The 21,321-nt window shown below is 39.5% G+C and overlaps 1 long non-coding RNA gene and 1 other non-coding gene across 7 annotated transcripts in view; both read left to right on the forward strand.

The window, feature by feature from the left end:
• Window positions 1-6,001: 6,001 nt before the first annotated feature.
• The window catches only part of LOC149178840 (uncharacterized), a 51,946-nt gene continuing 36,626 nt past the window's right edge, over window positions 6,002-21,321 (forward strand). For all 6 annotated transcript variants that reach the window (XR_016258238.1, XR_016258242.1, XR_016258243.1 and 3 more), the window contains exon 1: window positions 6,002-6,834. This is a non-coding gene — a long non-coding RNA (uncharacterized LOC149178840). The remainder of the gene's footprint in view (window positions 6,835-21,321) is intronic.
• Window positions 6,036-6,297, forward strand: LOC149178841 (RNase MRP). Its single transcript, XR_016258947.1, has one exon.

Raw genomic sequence — 21,321 nt, forward strand, 5'->3', positions numbered from 1 at the left:
ATAAAGGAAAATAAGAGAAAAGGGAAATGAAAGGTCACAGGTTTGCATGAGAGAAAAATTGAAGGAAAATAGAGGAAATTGAAGAAAATAAAGGCCTCAATGATAAAAAGGATTATGAGAATCAATTCACAACTTTTTTCAGTTTTAGGTTGGGCCAAATGAGAATGAGAGAGAAGAGAACCAAGAGGAGAAAGAAAGCAAACAAGAAAGAAAGCAAAGGAAGGCAAAGGAAATACAAGGAAAATAAAAGACAAGCAAGGAAGGTTGGATCAAGCAGCTTCAACAGGAAGACTTCCAGGTAGCAGGTTGCATGTGTGATTTCCTAGTTGGCTTGTGAATGCATGGTACATGCATTTGGGTATTTGGTTCTCTTGCTATCATTGACAAGGGTTTTGTTGGGTGTGACAATGGTTTCAACCTTGCCTTGCCATTAACGAATAACCATGGTGTGTTGGGGTTCTTTTATTTGGTTGAACTTTGGATTTGCCGAAAGATTTTGGAACCGGGTGAGGTGGTCTCAGGAAAATTCCTAAGGGTTGGGGGTGGAGGTGGTTTAATATTTAGGAAGCCCTTGAGAGGTGGGTGGAGACAAGAAAATTCCTCGAGGTATTGGTGAAGAAATTTTGAGGCATCCAAGCTTGTTTCGAGCATTGTGATCTCTTGACCGGTTTTGGCAAGATCATGGTAGCCTGAGGGTGGATGATCCAAAATGGATCTAGTATAGACTTTTAAGTCTAAAAATATTCCTCACAGAGGAAAATGAAAGTCAAAGGATGCTCTTGGAAATAGTCTCATTGCATAGATCTCTTCAATTTGAATCTAATGCAATTTGAATGGACCAAAACAGACTCTGGATGGAGTTATTGTAAAATGAAAATTGTCCAATATCCTTAGAAAAGGATGCAATTTCATTAAACTTCAAACTATGTTGAAAATGTTGATTTTTGGTATAGGCTCACGGGCCAATCCACAGCTGACACATGGCAAGCCAGGATTGGACCACGTGGCCCTGTTTGATTGGCTAAAAAGTCAATGGCTACGTCAGTAAGACATGTGGCAACCCGGGAAAGAGTTGCGGGTGTCTGACAATGTCAGTGCAACAGATGATGTGGCAGTTGGAGATTGGTTCAGGTCTTTGATAATGAAAAACAGGGTCAAAGGCGGAGGATCGTCCGATCAGAGGAGATCAACGCATTTTACAGGTAAACCTACAAACAAGCGGATCCGAAGAATTTATATAAAACGAGCTAAAACCTTTTGAGTTCCAGAAGGAAGGCAGTAAATGGTATTTCAGGTAGGCTCCAGGTGGTAAATGGTATTGGAAGGGTTGAACCTGATTCCATACACTGGTCGACATGTAGCAGGGCGCAGGAGAGAGAAAACCGCTTTTTTGGGCGGGTAATCTCCATGCAAGTGGGCCACCCGAAAAGACTGTCAGCTGTCGGATTAGAGATCACGGATCAACGATGGAGATTGAGAGGACTGCTTGCTATATCCGGTTTAGTGCGAACCGTCGGATTAAATGGTAAATTGATGGACAAGATTAAGTCATGATGTTTTAACCAAAGGTTGAGGGCATTGCGATATGTGATAGGCTGATTGTGATGAGAACTTCGAGCCGTCTAATCGGAAAAGGAATCAACGGTCAGGATCTGATCGGAGATCGCTGATTAGGAAAGCTTAAGGGTTGCGGACCATGGAAGCAGAAACTGCCGATAAATGATATAGTGATAATGCTGATAGCCAATGAGGCGTCGATCGGAGTGATCGGAGATCGGTAAATCGGGACGTGATAATGCAAAGGGGCCAATGCACCATGCGACATGCTATTGCGATGGGCAGACCTGCTGACATTATAGTATCGAGTTTATTGTTCCTTGAGATCCGGATTAATCTATTTTGCCATGTATTTCTGTGTATTAGTAAAATGATGCTGTAGTGAAGTTGCATAACATCAAAGAGATCAAATGATCAAGCTATTGTTGATGTCCAAAGTGTGCTGAAGAGAGAAGAAGGAGATCTAGAGACAGTTAACAAAATTCTGAGGGAGTTGGTGCAAGCTAGAGCTCAAGATAGCTCAGAGCACTAATTGAAGGAGTCTAGTCCAGAGAAGCCTAGATCTGTCTGCAGAGTAAGGACAACCAGGGGTAAGATGGTATTCTAAGCCCATAGGTACAGTTGTAAACCTATGGAGTTGAGTGTGGAACTTGTAAAAGAATTTAAGCCATAATCCCAGGGCGCAGGAGAGAGAAAACCGCTTTTTTAGGCGGGTAATCTCCATGCAAGTGGGCCACCCGAAAAGACTGTCCGCTGTCGGATTAGAGATCACGGATCAACGATGGAGATTGAGAGGACTGCTTGCTGTTTCGGGTTTAGTGCGAACCATCGGATTAAATGGTAAATCGATGGACAAGATTAAGTCACGATGTTTTAACCAAAGGCTGAGGGCATTGCGATATGTGATAGGCTGATTGCGATGAGCACTTCGAGCCGTCGGATCGGAAAAGGAATCAACGGTCAGGATCTGATCGGAGATCGCTGATCAGGAAAGCTTAAGGGCTGCGGACCATGGAAGCAGCAACTGCCGATAAATGATATAGCGATAATGTTGATAGCCGATGAGGCGTCGATCGGAGTGATCGAAGATCGGTAAATCGGGACGTGATAATGTAAAGGGGCCAATGCACCATGCGACATGCTATTGCGATGGGCGGACCTGCTGACATTATAGTATCGAGTTTATTGTTCCTTGAGATCCGGATTAATCTATTTTGCCATGTATTTCTGTGTATTGGTAAAATGCTCTGTTTAGGGGATTTTAGCTCCATTGAAAGGGTTTTGCCTGTGCCCGTCGGTCCTTTCATTTTCCAAGTCGTTTTCTATTTCAAACATCATTGCTACCTACCATAAGAAAATGATGTAACTGAACGTGTCATGAGAACATGAATTAGAACACAGAAGAGAAGGCGAAGAGACAGACAGAAGGGTCCAGCACAGAGGAAGGCGTTTTTGGGAACCAAAGAGGTTTTGGTAACCGTCCAGGGGGTCTGGAGGCGTTATTCTTGTGGACTCGAGGAGTTCGAGCCATCTCAGGGATAAATCCCATTGTTGTGTAGAGACTCAAGGGGAGCTCACACATGGTAATAATCCGAGCCAGTGAGAGAAGGAACAAAGGATAGCCACTAGAGCCGCAGAGCCAGAGTGCTTGACAGAGGCAGAGCCACCAAAGGTTGGAGGTAGAGCCAGAGAGCTCAAAGCAAACTTCTAAGAGCCATGATGCTGTAGTGAAGTTGCATAACAGCAAAGAGATCAAATGATCAAGCTATTGTTGATGTCCAAAGTGTGCTGAAGACAGAAGAAGGAGATCTAGAGACAGTTAACAAAATTCTGAGGGAGTTGGTGCAAGCTAGAGCTCAAGATAGCTCAGAGCACTAATTGAAGGAGTCTAGTCCAGAGAAGCCTAGATCTGTCTGCAGAGTAAGGACAACCAGGGGTAAGATGGTATTCTAAGCCCATAGGTACAGTTGTAAACCTATGGAGTTGAGTGTGGAACTTGTAAAAGAATTTAAGCCATAATCCTAGAGAGCCAAGTCGAGTTGACAAGAGCTCATGGAGACGTAGCCCAAGAGGTTTGGGTGAACTCCTAATTATATATTGCTGTTATGTGTATGATGTTTATTTACTGCACTGTTTCACTGTTATATGTTGCATATTAGTTTAAGCAAATAAACTTAAGGCATTTGGTCAGTTAAAGGCAAACTAAAAGCATACACCTACTTCAAGTTCTTTTAATTCTGCATTTATCGATCATAAGCATAGATCTTGGAAATTGTTTAAGCTTTGGAGTGGGAGAGGTTCTTGTAAGCTGACAAGAAGCCTTTAGTGCCCCATTTCAGATAAGTGGAGGTGGTTTAATATTCAGGAAGCCATGGTTGTTTATGTATTGATTTGATTATGTGATCTCGTAATTGGCTTTGGTGAGATCACAGGAGCATGAGTGTGGAGATGGTTTAATCTCTAGGAAGCCCTTGTTTTTTATGTCTTGAATCCCACATTCATGCTTGGAATATGGCACGGGGGTGATTGACTGAAAGAAAGATTTGGTTCTTCTCAACCTATGGTTGGGTGGTACATGGAAGTCCTTGACTTTTTCATATATTATTAAGAGCTCTTTTCCTATTGTATTATATGAGTACTTGTACTTGTTATTATGTGGCTTCTATGGTTGTTCTATCATGGTTATTATTCTGGTTATATGCTAGTTATAAGCATGGTTCCATAACAGGTTCTAGTTGTGGTTCTTGATATCTTTTGATTAGTTGATGAATGCATGAGCTAACAAATTTTATTGCAACTATTATGAGAGGGCATTAGACCTTCTTGGTGAATCTCATATAGGTTTCAGACCCCTATGTTCATATATACATTCATGACCGGTAGATTACACACTCACCATATGTTTGACGAAACGACTGTCATGGTTAGGCCTGGTTAGGTTAAGTCCTTGATTAATTTTTCTATGAATGGCTTTGTCCTAATGTTATTTATCATTCTAGAAAGTCTTATTGAGTTATGGGCAGTGGTTTGGAGGCTGACCTAGAATCTAAGCTCAAATTTCTAGACTGCACCTTCTGAACTGGACAATTTGGGTCACAACTGCACCCTCTGAACTGGACAATTTGGGTCACAACCGCACCCTGGTAGGCTTATGCATGTGGTTGGAGGCCTATAACCCCATGAAGGCCTTGTCATGCATGCAATTGGGGGCCCAAGTCACCAAAACAACAATCTAGCTCAAGATTTGGGCACTTAGAGTGGTTGTTTAGCTCCTGAGTGTCCTGTAGCTCATGAGGAAGGTCAATAAAGTTCCAGTTTGTCAATTCCACTTCCTTAACTGTACTTAGAAAGTTGAGTCATGTTATTGTAGCCCTCAGCTCATGTTTACCTCGACATGCCAGTTAAAGTGGGTAAATGTGGGAGGAGGCATTACATCAACAACCCTATTCAACTCTTCAAATTTGACAATCAAAATTGCAGGTATTCATATTCAATTTTCATTTATATACTCATTCTTTATTGATGTTCAATCCCCAAAATCTCTAATTAATGAAATTGAATCCAAGTTACTTGTAAAAGAGAAACTCGATCTCTAATATTAGAGACTCACTATCCCTACAAAAAGTAGCAATCCATGAATGTGATGCCCAAAATAAAACAATCCAGATATATTCACAATATAAGTAAAAGAAGTGTAATAGCCCAAGATCTCCCAACAAATAAACTATATTTGGTTACTCAGTTGCAAAAAACACAAATCTTTAGCATTAACACTCAAGTTTCCCATCGAAAGCAACAATGCATAAAAACAAATCCTTGATTAATATAGAAAGATCATGACATATTTATAATCTATATAAACTTTAATATTTTTAAATAATCAAACTAAATTCAATAAATATTATCTATTTTTTTAATAGATTTTGATCCATATTATAAAATTAAATCACAATCTCAAAAAATACAAAATTATAAAATAAATTAACAACACCTATCCAACTACAATTACCCAATGGCAAAAATATCTAATCTCTGTATTTTTTTTGTAACACCAATAAACAATTTCGTGAATTACCAACTTGCAAAATAATGTTGTCATCATTTCACAAACTCCCCCATCCAAAGAACCATATGAAAAACATATTCATTTGTCATGATTTATATGTGTTTATAACCTTTTTCATAAATCAAAATTTAAAATATTTCCTAAAACCCATGTTCCAAGTTACTCTCATGTTAATCAAATCATTAGAGATTTAGGAGTGTTAACTTGTCAATATGGGCACATTGAATTGAAAGTCACCATCTCACATCAATATTATCCACACAAAGGAAGGAAATGTCATTTTCTCCGCAATTAAGTTCGTTTTCCCAATAAAATATAAGTGAAATTGTTACTTATTTGTACCACATGCTTCAGGTAGTTTAAATTTAAGTTGTTGATACTAGGCGACGGAGGAGACTTCAAACAACTGGGGAGGCAGGGTGGCGAGGTGCTTCGGTCGTTCTTTGTGATATAGACCGAGGAAAGTCCCCGGGCCAAATTTCGCAGAAATTGCAAGCTCGAAAGAGCAGATCTTCGCTTTGTAGACCATCTGGCGCCTTAACGGGCGGGGCTGAGACACGTGTGGAGCCTTCTCGTCCAGGTGATGCTCGGCGAAGCAGCTGGCCATTCTCACAGTGATGCACCTAGTCGGATCATCATTCGACCAACAGAATGGGGCTTACGTCTACCCTGCCTATTATTTTTGGGGCTTACGTCTACCCTAGTCGAATCTTTCGACCAACAGAATGGGGCTTATGTCTACCCTGCCTATTATTTTTGGGGCTTACGTCTACCCTAGTCGAATCTTTCGACCAACAGAATGGGGCTTATGTCTACCCCACCTATTATTTTTGTATGCTATGGCTCTACATAGATTCAGGGGTGAAGTCCACAAACCGAGGTCCATTCGGTATGGACCATTCTGAATACCGCAAAGATTTGATGTTTACTGTGCGAGGGAAGATGAGAGGAAATGCAAAGAGAAGGCATAAATTCATGACTCCCATGGAAGAGTTTGATCTGTTTCTGATTTGCGATTTGCCAAAAGAACGAAAGCCAAACAGGTCCAAGTGATACACAGCGCAACAGGTAGAGGAGAAATTTTGTCACATGAATTAGGGTCGGATGAAGAACAACCATTGTTTCATAGTGCGAGAGATATTGCAGTGTGAAGGAGAGGGTACAAACAACTTTACATTCACAGGGAACAAAACTGTGATGTACAAAAAGAGGTCAGTAAAATGAGTTTCGTTGCAGAATCCAAATATATATAACTGTAGGATTCGGTTAAAAACCTTCAATTAACATTTGGTGGAGTTTTTCGACCCTAAAACGGGTTTTCTCCACTTCAAATTTCTGTGTACTATTTTTTTTTGTTTCAATTTTTTTTTTTTCTTTTCAAATTTCTGTGTACTTGTGATGTGGATGCATTCATATACTGCCGTTCTATCATCGAATGTAATGGAGAGTTGTTCTGCCATGTCTTTGTGTAGTATAAGCAGAGTATTTTCTTCATTGTTAAAATAAAACAGATCTAAGTAATGAGGAATTATGCACATCTGAGACATCTGTAATGCTGATCATTATATCATCATAATATAATCTATTCTGATTTTTTCCTCTGAAAAAAAAAAAAGTAATGAGGAATTATGGTTTACCTAATGAATTTACCAAGTTGATGTCACTGTGGACTAAGAATGGTCAAGAATTTGAAAATAAATCTCTTTGTCAGTTTTGAAAGTTGTGATGGTGTTGTTATACCTGCCGAACGGAATGGTATATAGCAATCGATAGCCCAAGTTGAATTATTTTTATATCAAATGCTTTCACCAAAGTTTTGATTATCTAATCAATTTTCATCGGCTTGCCGAACGGAATGGTATGTAGCAATCGATATCCCAAGTTGAATTATTTTTATATCAAACGCTTTCACCAAAGTTTTGATTATCTAATCAATTTTCATCGGCTTTTCAATGGGTATTGCATACCTCAATATATCTTCCAATCTTTTATATAGGATACCCAATGTCTTCTTCAAAGCTTTATAAATGATATCCAAAGTTCAAAGTTTCAGCTTTAATTATACTTTTTCATACCCAAAGTTTTCACACCATAGTATTTTGGATCTGCCAGCATCGTTATCACATATGGCCACCTAGCATCGATTATCACATGTAATCACTTTGCCTCACCACGCCTATCACTCTGTGGCTTCATCCCACCGCCTCACCCCATTGTTATCACTATCACTGTTAGCGTTGCACCATTGCTCACCCATTGTTAGCATTGCTCCATTGCTCCTCTTAATGCAAACTCCACCGCTTCGCCCTATTGCTAACACTGTTAGCATTGCTCCATTGCTCGCCTATTGCTATCACTGTTAGCATTGCTCCATTTCTCCTCTTGATGCAAACTCGAATTGTTAAGTGTTCCTACATACAACCGTCTATATGCAGTCTTAGATAAGACCCACTATTCTCTTTCTACTCCAAATTCAGCAAAAAATACGTCGGCAATCTTTCCAGTTCAAGTTCAGCAACTTGCCATCTATCAACACAAAGGAAGCAAAAATTCAACAATCTTTTCGGTCCAAATTCAGCAACCTGCCATTTAAGAACACAAAGAAGCAAGCAAAGTGGTTAATCAACATTATAGCTTCAACCACAGTCATGAAATCAAGTCTAGGTACATGTAGATAATTTACTTTGTAAAGGCACGCAGTTTAGTTTCTTACTTATATTGCTAATTGTAAGGCTAAGATATGGGTTTTTTTTCTTTTTTCTTAATTTATTAAATTTACAGGGAAAAAAAATCATTTAGTTTATTAGTTTTTAACAAGTTACACACCTAGAGAGATGTCCCCACCCCTGGCTGTAGAGTGCACTGAGAAAACTATAGTAAGATAGCTTGAAATTACAGACATCAGATACATAACAACCTCAAGTCAGTCAGGGCCAATAAAGCATGACACCAAAACTTTCAACTATTAATGGAAAAGTGTTTGGTGCAGCCATTGCCCCCATATTCACAACTGTTATATATAAAAAAAACAAAAAACAAAATGAACTAGTAATTTTCATAACTCAGATGTTCAACCATAGAAGTCAAAATTTTTGAAACCTAGCAATTTTAATCAAATCTTTGATCATTCGACTCTCAATTTTGAAAGGACTTTAATATGAAAACGAATAAACCAAGGTCTAACATGCCAAGATATTCAGCTCCTACTGACCCAACACCCTAAACTGGCAAACCCCAAACCCCAACATAATAATACCACATAACACAGTGATCATCATTTTTCAACAAAGTTACAATAATTACAAATCATGCCTGAGCAAAAGCCTTGATTCTTGAAGACGGCCCTGTAACGAAAATCCTGTCATTTATACTGTTCTTATTCGCTCCAAATTTATCCTGGCCATCGGCAAGGGAATTTGGCTGAGTAAAACGGGCACTGCTGGTGGCAAGAGATTGCATTTTCCTTCATTGAATCTAACGAACACTACAAATTCAAACCCTGGAAAATAGAACTTGATCCGCAGATTAGCTGTGGTGATGCATCAACGCGTAAAGAGCTCAGGGGAAATGGTGTGTTTTTACTTATACAACATTCAGATTATATTTTACAGAGGCAAGGCCTGCTATAATTGCTTTTGAGGTGGAAGGGTCTTCATGAAAATCTGGTCAATAGGCATAAATCTGTGGCTACTATCATACCAATTGGCCTAATTTAGAAGCAATCAATGTCACATGGTTTGGTTGGAGTTCGGCAATGATTAGGTTCGGTTTGAGTTCGAATTTTTTGATGAGGTTCGGATGAGGTTCACCATTACGTTTGTCTATCTATATATATACATATATTAATTTAAAATGAATTATAGGATAAAATAGTAAGAAATCAACATCAATAAACATCAAAAATGCTATCACGGACATGGAAACTGCAAGGGTAAATTACAAGCTTGAGTTGTGACATGAAGTTACGAGTTTTGATCTATGGACTTGGTTAATGGCTATGAGATGAGGTTTGCCGAACCTCAAATTTTTTTTAAGGTTTGCAAAAATTCCAACCTCAAGGTTAAAGTTCGACATACTTTGTGACATAGGAAGCAATTACCATACCTTGATTTAGATTTCATCAGTAAGCTACTAGAGATAACTAAGGGTTACCTAGAACAAAACTTGGGCTGAATGAAGGCCGCTTTATTAATAGATATTAGTAGTGAAGATTTGAATCATGAGATTGCTATTCTGAGAAGGGCCTAGATCAAGGACCACGATTTATTATCATGTTTTTGGGGCATCACTGGGACGTGTTGGTTAATGTTGTAAAGGCTGCCACATCTAACGAATAATTCTGGCCTCTCACCTCTCAATGCCATGTGCTGGATGATTTGGGGAAAAAATGCATGTGCTGGATGATAGAGGGGGTGAGTGAAATATGAAGTGGTAGAAGTGCTAATCCATGACTAGGACGAAACCGTTGCACCCATTGTCGAATTGGAACACCTTGTGTTGTCAATGTGCCTCACAATTGTCCATATGCCCACAGTCATTGACTCAGATGCAGATCCATTGTGCACAACATCCCTTCCAGTTACATATCCATTATGAAAGCTAGAATGCATAGTTCCATCGGCAGATGCCAATTGAAGGTTGTTAGAAATGTGAGCACCCCAGGTCTGGTCTATGATCTAGCTTGAAATATAAAACACTAAAAGTGCCTAACTTAAAAAATCTAGCACAACGGAATAAACCAACAATTAGATAAATATAGTACACTATTTATTGCCCAAACTTATTTCTTACAATTCCATTAATAAGAATACACATAGGGCTCTCGTACCAGGGATCATGGTCCTTTACAATCCTTGTACCATGCCAATATCATGTCAAATCCTCTTGACTAAAACTCTTAGGGTTGAGGCTGAGTCCCTTAGGCTCTCATCGACCCAACATACAACACCTACAACACTTCAAATACTGCTACTGTAGCAAACTAGGTTTATCAGCAAATCATTTCACTCACCTAGGCATTTTACTTTTACCCACAGTCCTCCTTTAGCCGTTGTTGTCCCTTGCAACCAGGGCTCTTCAACCTTCTGTTCCGCCCTCTACTAGGCCTTGCGAACACTTTGTAGGCCTCGACTTACCTTCCTTGGCACCTAACAAACCTCGGCCATGACTCAATTTGCTACTGCAGTCCTAGTATAGGCCTCGACCTATCTTACTTACCCTCGACCAACCTGTTATGGACCGTGGCCCTCCTATTCTAGCTCCTGCGGTCTGCGTGCAGCCCCTTTGTAACCACACTCGAATTTGCCTTAAACAAATCTCTAACCAATTCAACCCTTGACCACAAAACTTAGCCTCTTTCCTTCCTTTGGCAGCGACTTCTTTTAGTTGTCCAAAACATAGAAAACAATTTAGTTGTCCTTTGCTCCTAGTCTTTTTCCTTTCTTAGGTTTGCGGTTAGGTCCTTTTAGCTCCTCACACAAGAAGAAAGTCCATCTTCATCTTGTACTAAGCTGTTCCATTGGATTATGCATTTATACTTGTCCTTAGGTCTCTTAGGAAGTCCTTATGTCCATCAAGGAACCTCAAACACAACCTTAACAATAAATTAGATTATTAAATTCTCTTTCTTCGATTCCAAGCCCACTCCTTTGGGTTCAAAACCCCAAACTTGGGTGCAAAGCCCATACATCATTCTTTGTGCGTGTTTCGCTCTCACAATCCTAGCACCAAGGGCATGTGATAGTACCTCCTGATGTTACCTAATTTCAACACTCCCTCTTAGCGAGGGAGGTACTTCCATCCCTTGGAAGTATCTCTGCTTCCCATACTGGAACACAATCCTCTTCCATGACTGCTCTCCAACATTCATCATACATTTCATCTCTCGTCACGAAAGCATAACCTACTGTAAGAACATAATCCTTCTTGGAAGTTTCCTTGCTAATAGAAGCCTCCTGCCTCTTCTTTTCCTGATAAGCTTTTAAAGTATTCCATGGCTTCTTCTTCTTAGATATGGAAGTCTCCTTTCTTCCCTCTAACGATGCACTCTTATGGGGTTGCTGACTCTCCCTCTGAATCTGTGAACTCCTTCTCAAACTAGACTCCCTCTGAGTCTAACTTTCTTCTTACCTTGGTCTATGTGCTTGCCCTTTAGCTTGTACAGACCATTCCCTCTGACTCCAAGAACCACTCCTGGGCTAGAGTTAGATCCATTGGGCTTGAGCATCACCTTTCCATCTCTGAAAATAACATCAAACTCCTTTGCCTCAATTGTTGAGACTGAAAGCATGCTGCACTTGAGCTCCAATACCCAAAGTACATCCCGGACTCGCAACAATCCACCTGACTCCATCCTGAATGGTACAGTCCATGTTCCTCTGACTGCATGTTGACTCTTATCACCAATCTTCACATGTAACTCAGAGTCCCACTCGGTCAGGTTCTCAAACACTTCTCGAGTTCCTATCATATGCTTCGACGCTTCGATATCTATGAACCAAGCACCCTCATGAACAGTGCTTCCGAAGAAATGAGAGATCAGAGAAAACTCGTTTCTTAGCGAACTCATCTTTTTTGACTGTAGTTGGAGCAACCATCACCATCTTTGGCTTCTTCTCTTTCCCTCCTTTCTTCTTCTTGTGTGAACACTTGCTTGCATAATGACCATACTCTTCACATGCAAAGCATTTCACTTTGCTTAGGTCCTTCTTCTTGATGATGAACTTCTCCTTGCCCTTATTCAACTTATTAGCGAGGGCAACGTTCTCTGCATCAGTCTTCTGCTAAAGTTCCTTATCTCGAAGTTCCTCCTAGATGAAATCATCCCATAACTTGTTCCAATTTGGAAGTTTCTCCCATGAGACGACTCCTTTGATGAATGGCTTCCATTGCTCTGAGAAGCCTTTAGTGCGGTCCTCACCAATTTTGATTATCCTTCTAAGATACGAAGTCACATTCTTTGAACTTCCCATCTTGATGTCCCTGAGCTTCTCTCTCAACACCATCTTTCGGTTCTTGTTCTTGTTTTGAAATAACGCTTTTAGAGCTTTCCACATGTGCCATGCATTCTTCTTTCTGGTGAGATGAGGTATCAAGTGATCCGGGACTCCATAAAGAATGATAAACTTGGCCTTTGTCTTTGCTAGGTTATATAAAGCCAAATTTGCTACATTAGTTGGTTCCGTGATCTCGGTGTTAGCATAATCCCAAGGACCATTCACTAGCAACACTAGCTTGATTCGTTCCTTCTACGAACTGTTGTTGGAAATCCCTTCCAATAGGTCCTCAAATCTCAAGCAAAAAATCATCTTGTCCTAGCTGTCAATCCTTCATAGCAAGACAACTCAACTCCCTCTTAGAGCTGATCCCTGTGCACACTTCTAACCCAATTTCTCTTCAAAGAAACTCTCATACCATGTTAGAAATCCACACACCCCAGGTCTGGTTTATGATTTAGCTAGAAACATAAACACACTGAAAGTGCCTAACTTCAAAAAATTCACACAGTGAAATAGACTAACAATTAGATCAATATAGTACACAATATTTATTGCCCAAACTTGTTCCTTACAATTCCATTAATAAGCGTACACACAAGGCTACCGTACCAGGGATCGTGGCCCTTTACAATCCCTATACAATGCCAATATTAGGTCAAATCCTCTTTACCAAAACTCTTAGGGCTAAGGTCAAGTCCCTGAGGCTCTCATCTACATACAACACCTGCAACACTTCAAATATTACTGCTGTAGCAAACTAGGTTATTCAACAAACCAATTCACTTACCTAGCATGTTCTTTTAACCCATAGTCCTCTTTCAACTGCTGTTGTCCCTTGCAACCAACTCTCTTTAGCCTTTTGTTAGTCGTGACCTTCTTCAGTAGCTATTCTGCCCTCTACTAAGCCCTGCTAGCAATGTGTAGGCCTTGGCCTACCCTCCTTGGCACCTAACAGACCTCAGCCCTAACTCAATTTACTGCTCCAGTCCTAGTCTAGGCCTCGCTAACCTGTTACAGACCTCGACCCTCTTGTTCCAGCTCCTGCAGTTTACCTGTGGCCCCTTCGCAACAACACTGCCTCTTTCCTTCCTTTTGCAGCAGTTTCTTTTAGTTGTCCAAAACACATAAAAGAATTTACCTTCTAGCTGCCCATTACTCTTGCGATCTTCTTCCTTCCTTAGGTCTGTGGCTAGGTACTTTTAGCTCCTCACACAAGACAAAAGTCCATCTTCATCTTGTGCTAAGCCTCTCCATTGGCTTATGTTTTTATACTTGTCCTTAGGTCTCTTAGGAAGCCATTATGTCCATCAAGGAACCTCCAACACAACCTTAACAATAAATTAGATTATTAAATTCTCTTTCTTGGGGCCAAGCCCACTTCTTTGGGTTCAAAACCCCAAACTTGGGTGCAAAACCCACACATCATCCTTTGTGGGTGTTACTCTCTCACAAGCCTAGCACCAAGGGCATGTGAGAGTACCTCCCAATGCTACCAAATTTCAACAAAGATATTAAGTGAACAAAGAAATTTGCAGAGAACGTGTTCAAATACAATTTACTGTCGAGCCAAACACCAACAATAACTCCTAAACTTGGATGCTCGCTGATATAAGATAGAGAAAGTAAGTTCCCTAAAGAATAAGTAGTTCCCATCTGGCCAAGCAAGTTGTTTCCATTGTTACATGGACCTGTTGGCCTGCAACTACTCGGTTGTTGTGAGAGTAATTTGCTTCGAGTTGAATGTGGAGCAACTTTATCAGAGAAAATGGCAGTGATAGCTATCATGGAGCAACTTTAACATAGAAAATGGAAGTGACAGGTATAAGAGACATGCGGAAGTACAAGGTGTCAGTGGCCTTGGTTAACATGCATGTCGATGTTATGTCAGTGTGGATAGGTGGCAGAGGACGGGCCCATGCGATGGTGTACTTTCGCATGTGTATAATACGGTACCATATGTCCAACTATTCTCGTGTCACCTAAAATTTTAATTTGTTTAAAGGGACACCTAAAATCTGTTTAAAAGTGATCAAAATGTTTGTAATTTAGTAATTATCGCATGTTCACATTTTATTTTATTGGATAGGCCAAGGCTAAAAATAGATCTGCAGTAAACTGTTGGTTTTTCTGGTTCTACGATACACTAATGCTTACTAGAAAAGTGTTAATACGTTAGTTTTGTTTGGTTTGAGCTGTTTAATAAATTTCTACTATATTGTATATGCTACAAGTTTTCATGTCTGTAGAAAGGCTTATTTGGGAATTATAGATGAAAGCTTTTTAGCTTTTGTATAATTGTTTGGATTTGATTGATGTGCTTCCCTCAGTATTGCACATATCACAATAATATCGAAATTATTGCAATATTATCTTCGAAAGACCCTCTACCTCTACCGATATATCACCGGAAATTATTGCGATAATTTTGAAATTACCTCAATAATTTTGAAATTATCGCGAGATGATCGAAAATTATCGCCCTTCTAGAGAAAAACGCGAATCTAAGTTGCTGTTTGGGTTTTTTCGGGTCATTTTTGTTTCTTCTTGTGCTAAGATTGAGCTCTGAGGGTTGTGTGAGTCTTGTGACCATTTTTCATCAAGCAAACAAGGGGAAATCCATAGTTTTCTTTGCCATTAGTTGAGCATTTTTGGAGGGGAGATTTACAGTATACCATATATCCATGTTTTTTTTTTCTAGGTAGGTAAAAAAATAATTGCCTTCCTTTTCTTTGTTTTCCAAGATTAATATATACTATAAATTTAGAGTCTACCTCTTCTTATCCTCTTTTGAATTTCCACATTTGTTTTGTGTGGTAGGTCCAAAACCTGAAAATTTAATCAGAGCTCTACAAAATGGCAAAGCCATTGGACCAAATGTGGGAGTATGGTGAGCCATTTGAGGATGATAATAGAGCGAAACTAAGGTGCAAGCTTTGTGGAATGGAAATGTTTGGTGGAATCACCCGCTTGAAATACCACCTTGCCCAAATCCCAAGGCATGATGTGCATATTTGCCCTAGAGCTACCCCAGACATTGTCTTATTGCAAAGAACTCAATTTGTGATACTACTAGAAAGAGAGATTAGAGGGAGGAACTAAGGAATTTCATGGGAACCACAAGCTTATCGGATTATCGTTATAGACTTATAGTATCTAGAATCTAGATGCCTCATGATGTACATTTATGTTTGTTTAATGTGATTTTGTATTAAGTTTTAACTATTATCTTGTCAAGACTCAAAACTTATGACTGAGGAGTCAAGACAAAATGACAAATATCATATTTCAGACTTCAGTATCTAGTATCTACATCTTATACATTTTATATTGTAGTTTTATAATTTTATTTTCATATTTGTGTGACAATGTGTTTGTTAATTGTTTGATGTTGATGTTTGCTTTAAAAGAATAAAAATTTGAAAAAATTGTCATGACTCGAGACAAATATCACATTTCAGTATCTACTATCTAGTATCAATAATTGATGTACCACTTGACATCTTATACAATTTATATTGTGGTTTTATCTTCGTATTTGTGTGACAATGTGTTTATTTGATGTTGATGTTGCTTTGAAAGAAAAATAAAAATTGAATATAAATGATTATTTCTGTATTTTTTTTTCAAGTTTCCGGATAATTTTAGATATTTTCCCCGATATTGCCGATAATTTAAATTTTGGATCACCGGCCATAAATTGCCAATAATAATAAATGTAACATTGGTTTCCCTGACTTTTGGACACTTTTGGTTTCCAGAAGATATCACTATAAATTTCTCATTTTTTTCTTTGTTGCTTTACCAAAGCTTCTGCATCTCTGGTGGATGGGTTACTTCTTTTATTGCATATAGTGGAGAGCACCAACAACTTTGTTTCTTTCCACTTGTCTTTGGGCGAAATCAACTCCTGGGTGTGACATGTGGTGTGTACAGGGCCTAGGTACAAATTCACCGTGGCATCACAACACACTAAAGAGCAGTGAACCACCACCACCCTAGAAGTGGGGTAGGAACCTCCATCTCCTCTGGCCAGGTCCATGTACAAACCAAATCCCATCCATATTGTAATGGAAGTCGATATGAGGAACTTGTATCCTTGTTTTGACACGGGCAAAGGAGAGTGAGTACCAAAGTACCCACTTGAAAATTCATTGCAAATCTCAATTCTAGTAGGATTTTTTTGTTTTGTTTATTTTTTGGTTTTTGTCCTTTTCTAATTGTCATATATTTCATGAATGCCCTTTTGCATCTGTGTTTCCTTTTGGTGGGATAGTAGGTTCTATTTATTTGCATATTAGTGGGCCTGGGATGGACTCCCATGCAAGTTTCATGTTCACGCACAAAATATCCTTCAGGTAACATGATATTCCAAACTTCTATCTGCAGTAAATATCATGGAGATTATCTTTTATCTTTTTGTTTTTACTACTGTCCTATTATCCCCAAAAGTGCCATTTCCCATGAAGGTAGGTGTTATAACTGAGAATTTTAGGTGCACCTTCTTTAAATGTTATGAGTATTTTCCCTGAAAGTTGAATTCTCGACCATACGTTTCATCCTTGCCTCAATCTGTTTGGTAGGGTAGACTAAAAACGTTATGTGATCCGAATTGGATCCTTAAAAACTCTTAAAGTTTTATGAACTCTGTAAAACTCATACCGAAGTTTCAAAGTGCCATGGATATCGAGCTTATCAGAAGTAACCTCTGAACAATGGCAATTTGTGGTTAGCACGGAGCAACGAGGACCCTCGGTAAAAGCGCGCAGACCGTTGGTTCATGGTAATTGCGCGCTGGCGCAAATTGGCAAACAGGAGGTCAAATCCAAAAACAGAGGCAGTTTCTGATACGCGATTAGCGCACGATGTCCCCCTCAGTGAAGGAAAGCCCTGAGCGCTCGGTCACGAGGAAAAAGCATAAAACCGTACGAAATCGCTGATTCCGTCAAAAGGCGGGCCGCGCTAAAACTGTCAGGATATCGGAAGGACCTCAAGCGGTAAGCGGGTTCGACCGAGTCTTGCCCGATTCCATACAACGGGTGACACGTGTCCAGCGGATGAGAGAGAAAACCGCTCTCATCGCGCGGGTAAAGGTCATGCTACTTACCTGCGTGATATGGACGAAGATCATAGGATCTGGAGGCCCCAGATCAACGGCGGAGAAGCAATCCGATGGTGACCGGATTCGACAGGGAAATAGGCTGAGGCGGATAAGATTTGAGATCCAGCATGACCGATGAGTTGGCAGAGGAATCAGTTTCGCGGGCAATCTTGGAGCAACAGAAATAACGACTGTTCAAAGAGAACTGACACTTAGTTCATGAGGAAACATGTGGCCACCTCTCTGTGAAGCGTTACAATGATGATGACACAGAGCAGGGGAATTCCAGCGGACAGAGGTAGGAGATCCAGAGAGCTGGGAAGCAGAAACGAACAGTCAGGGAGCAGATTGGCTTTAAGCCACGAACAGACAGAGAAAGCAAGGAGGAAGAAGCAGTAAAAGAGAGCAAAGAGAGAGAGAAGCAAAAATTGTAGAGAACAGAGAAGCCGAGCTGACCTGCAGAGCAAAGGCAACATCGAGCAGACAGAGACAGAGAGAGTCGAGAGTCTGTGAACTCCAGAGAAGGCTTGAGAGGTTCAAGCAACTCCTTTGTGTATACCTGTCAGGTATTGAGTACCAAATTGGACTCATACCACTGAGACCAGTTGAGGTCGAGTTTCAGTAAGGGGAGTCTGTGTACTCTAGAGACTTGGGGGATCCAAGTATAGCCCTATTGATCATTATCTATTAAGTGAGACTCAATTTGAGCTCACTGTTGTAAAACTCTGTTTTTTAAGACACAATAGAAAGGCCACCACTGAAGGCTGGACCAGGAGACGTAGCCCAGGAGGATTGGGTGAACTCCTTATTAAATTTGTTGTGTTTATGTGTTTTCTTACTGTTTCAGTGTTTGTGTATTTCGCAATCTTATCGATCCGTTGCATAAAATAACATAGACACCCACTAGCACATAAGTCTATAATACCTTCATTAATTAATTGAGATCATTCACGTGTGATTTCAGATCATAATGGAAGATATGGTTGTTCAAGGGAAGCCTGGCCAGGTTGTGAGCCAATGAGTATAGAACTAGCACCTTTACCACCTTTATGGACATGGCCAGAGAATTGAATTTTTTGTTGCAATTAAAGTTGCATTTTGCTCATTAGCAATACAAAGTCTTATCAAATTGCAAGGTGCCTAATTACAATTTAGTTCAGATGGGGTTGAGAATACTCTGTGAACACCCAATTCAAAAGTGCTTGTTAGGGTTTAAGGAGCTTACAATTCATGTTCTTGTAATATTAGTTTTTGAATTATCAATTTGCAAAACTATTTTCATAGTTATCAAGGGCATCTGGCATGAACAAAATACCATTTCCTTTTCCATTTCTTGAGTGTATATTGTACTTCCACACCATGTATGACTACATTATAGACTTGGTTGTTATATTACTGTGTTATTAGTTTGATAGGTGGTTTAGTGTAGCCCTGAACAATTACGAAATCAACAAGTATATCTCGAAATTGTTTAGTTCTTTCAACGTTCTAATATAGGGTTGGTTTATGGAGTGCCTGGGGCTTTTGAATTGGTGAAATGGCTGAAAATTTCTTAGCACTTATCAGAATGGAATAAACATTTTTTAACATCCCTATTCCTTAACCATTTCACGAGGGCTCATGTGAGGATAAAGTAAAGAATATTGCATGCATAATACTTGCAATAATTTTTAATTTGCTTTTTTGAACCCTGATTGTGTTATTCATTCCATGTTGCAACAACTTCCCTTGGCATGTCAATATTAAGCCCTTTTTATAGTTAAATTTTTATTTGTAGTGGTACAAGTCTAATACATGCCCCCAAACATTTTTTTATTTGTTTATTCTTTTTATATTTTTTAGAGGGAGAAAGAGTACCTGTCCCAAATATTATTACAAGCCTGCACAACCTGGAGCTGTTGTGTTATGTATCATCCTTTCATCTGCAAATTCTTGTGGGTGGACTTATTTAGATCCAAACTATGCATTTTGAAATGGTTTTCATTACTTATTGTTGAAGTTTATGGTGAAATATATATTTAGCATGCTATTTAAGTGTCTCTGTCATCATTGAAGGTTTTTTTGTTTCTACTCTCCTTTAGATTTATGCCCACTTGTTGACGGTGCTGGATCCCGCCAACATACAAGGGGGTCTCCCTGATATGAAGTTCCAATTAGATCTCACACTCTTTGGTATAAGAGCCCTATCTGGAAATGGGCCCGAATGCCATATACTTAAAGATTTGCCTTGGCTGCAGTAGTTAGCACAAGAGAGAGCAATGCACCTGTACTTTTGAATGAACAAGTATGCCTTGTGAAGTGTTCAATTGCAGATGTATCAAGGTTCTTTCACTAGGAGGAAACAAAAGTGATTCTTTAGGAGAAAAGTAATAGTAATATTCTAATAAAGAAATGCACATACGTATGAAAGAATTGTTAACCATCAAGCGAAATAGTTCACATAGATGTAACGATCATTAAAGCAGGTACACCACATATTCAATAAGATGAGCACCAAAGCCAATGAAATAGTTCAATTTCTTTAGTACATATGAATGCCAACATACACTACAAACATCCAAAGATTGGTCTTAAAACATTTATGATATACGCATGAAAATGTGTTGGCTCAATGAGCTTCAAATATTACGCGAAAGTTCCAAGATACATTGATACAATGAAACACCACTAGCTCCATTAATGGAGCTTCAAGCCACTACTTGATCTCCAAAAAACAATCTTTCTCTCTAATACCTAGGTGGAGAAGCCAAGGTGAAAAGTCCTTTCTTTGAGAAATGAGGCCTCTTTTATACCTCTTTTATACTGAGAGTGTGCAGTGCACTCAAGTGGGAGATAGAGGTTAAGGTTGGCGCAGAGCGCAAAGAAAAGCAACAAGGAGGAGGGTTTGATGACTGTGAATGCGCTGTGCGTTGGAGAGAAGGCTTCTGGGCGCAGTTCCAACTAACAAGGAGGGTCTCCACTAGACTTTAGGAGTGTGCTGTACTCTCTGCCTGGCCTAGAGGGAAGGCTTGCAAAGTCAGAAAATTGTCAAAGTCTAGAATGCTGAAACCTTGAAAACACACTAAGTTAGGAGAAAAATCAAGCGCGACACATCACAACTCATCAGTCAAACTTAGACAAGACCCAAGACTAAGAAGTATACATCATAACGCCAACTCACAAACGTTCTCCAAGTGCAATAAATAAAGTATGTGAATTTGCGACCAAAAGTGTCATTTTGCGACTAGAAAGTGTAATATGACTCCAAAGTGTGCTATAGACATTCTTGACAATTCGATGACACTTAAAAAGGAACAGAGACACTTGTAACATGCATGTGTAGAAGCATGAAACGATACTTGATGTCCAAAAGCGACACTTCACATGATAAAAGGTAGGCTCCAACATTTGAATATAGCAAAATTTTAGAGGGTGGTGTAGCAACGACAACACTTGGCAACACACTAGGTGAATTTCAGCTTCTCTGTCGAGGAATAACTTTCATCAAAGAGTTAGCCTTTCAGGATGTATTGATTCATCAAGGAGATTTCTTTGGCTCCCCCACTTAACTCGGTTATAAATGTAGTACCCCACCATTCCCTTTCTTGGTTTAACACAACAAA

This window comes from Pinus tabuliformis, chromosome 4_1, assembly GCF_031772625.1.
Source record: "Pinus tabuliformis cultivar Carrire ecotype Pingquan chromosome 4_1, CPIR1, whole genome shotgun sequence".
NCBI classification, from domain to species: domain Eukaryota; kingdom Viridiplantae; phylum Streptophyta; class Pinopsida; order Pinales; family Pinaceae; genus Pinus; species Pinus tabuliformis.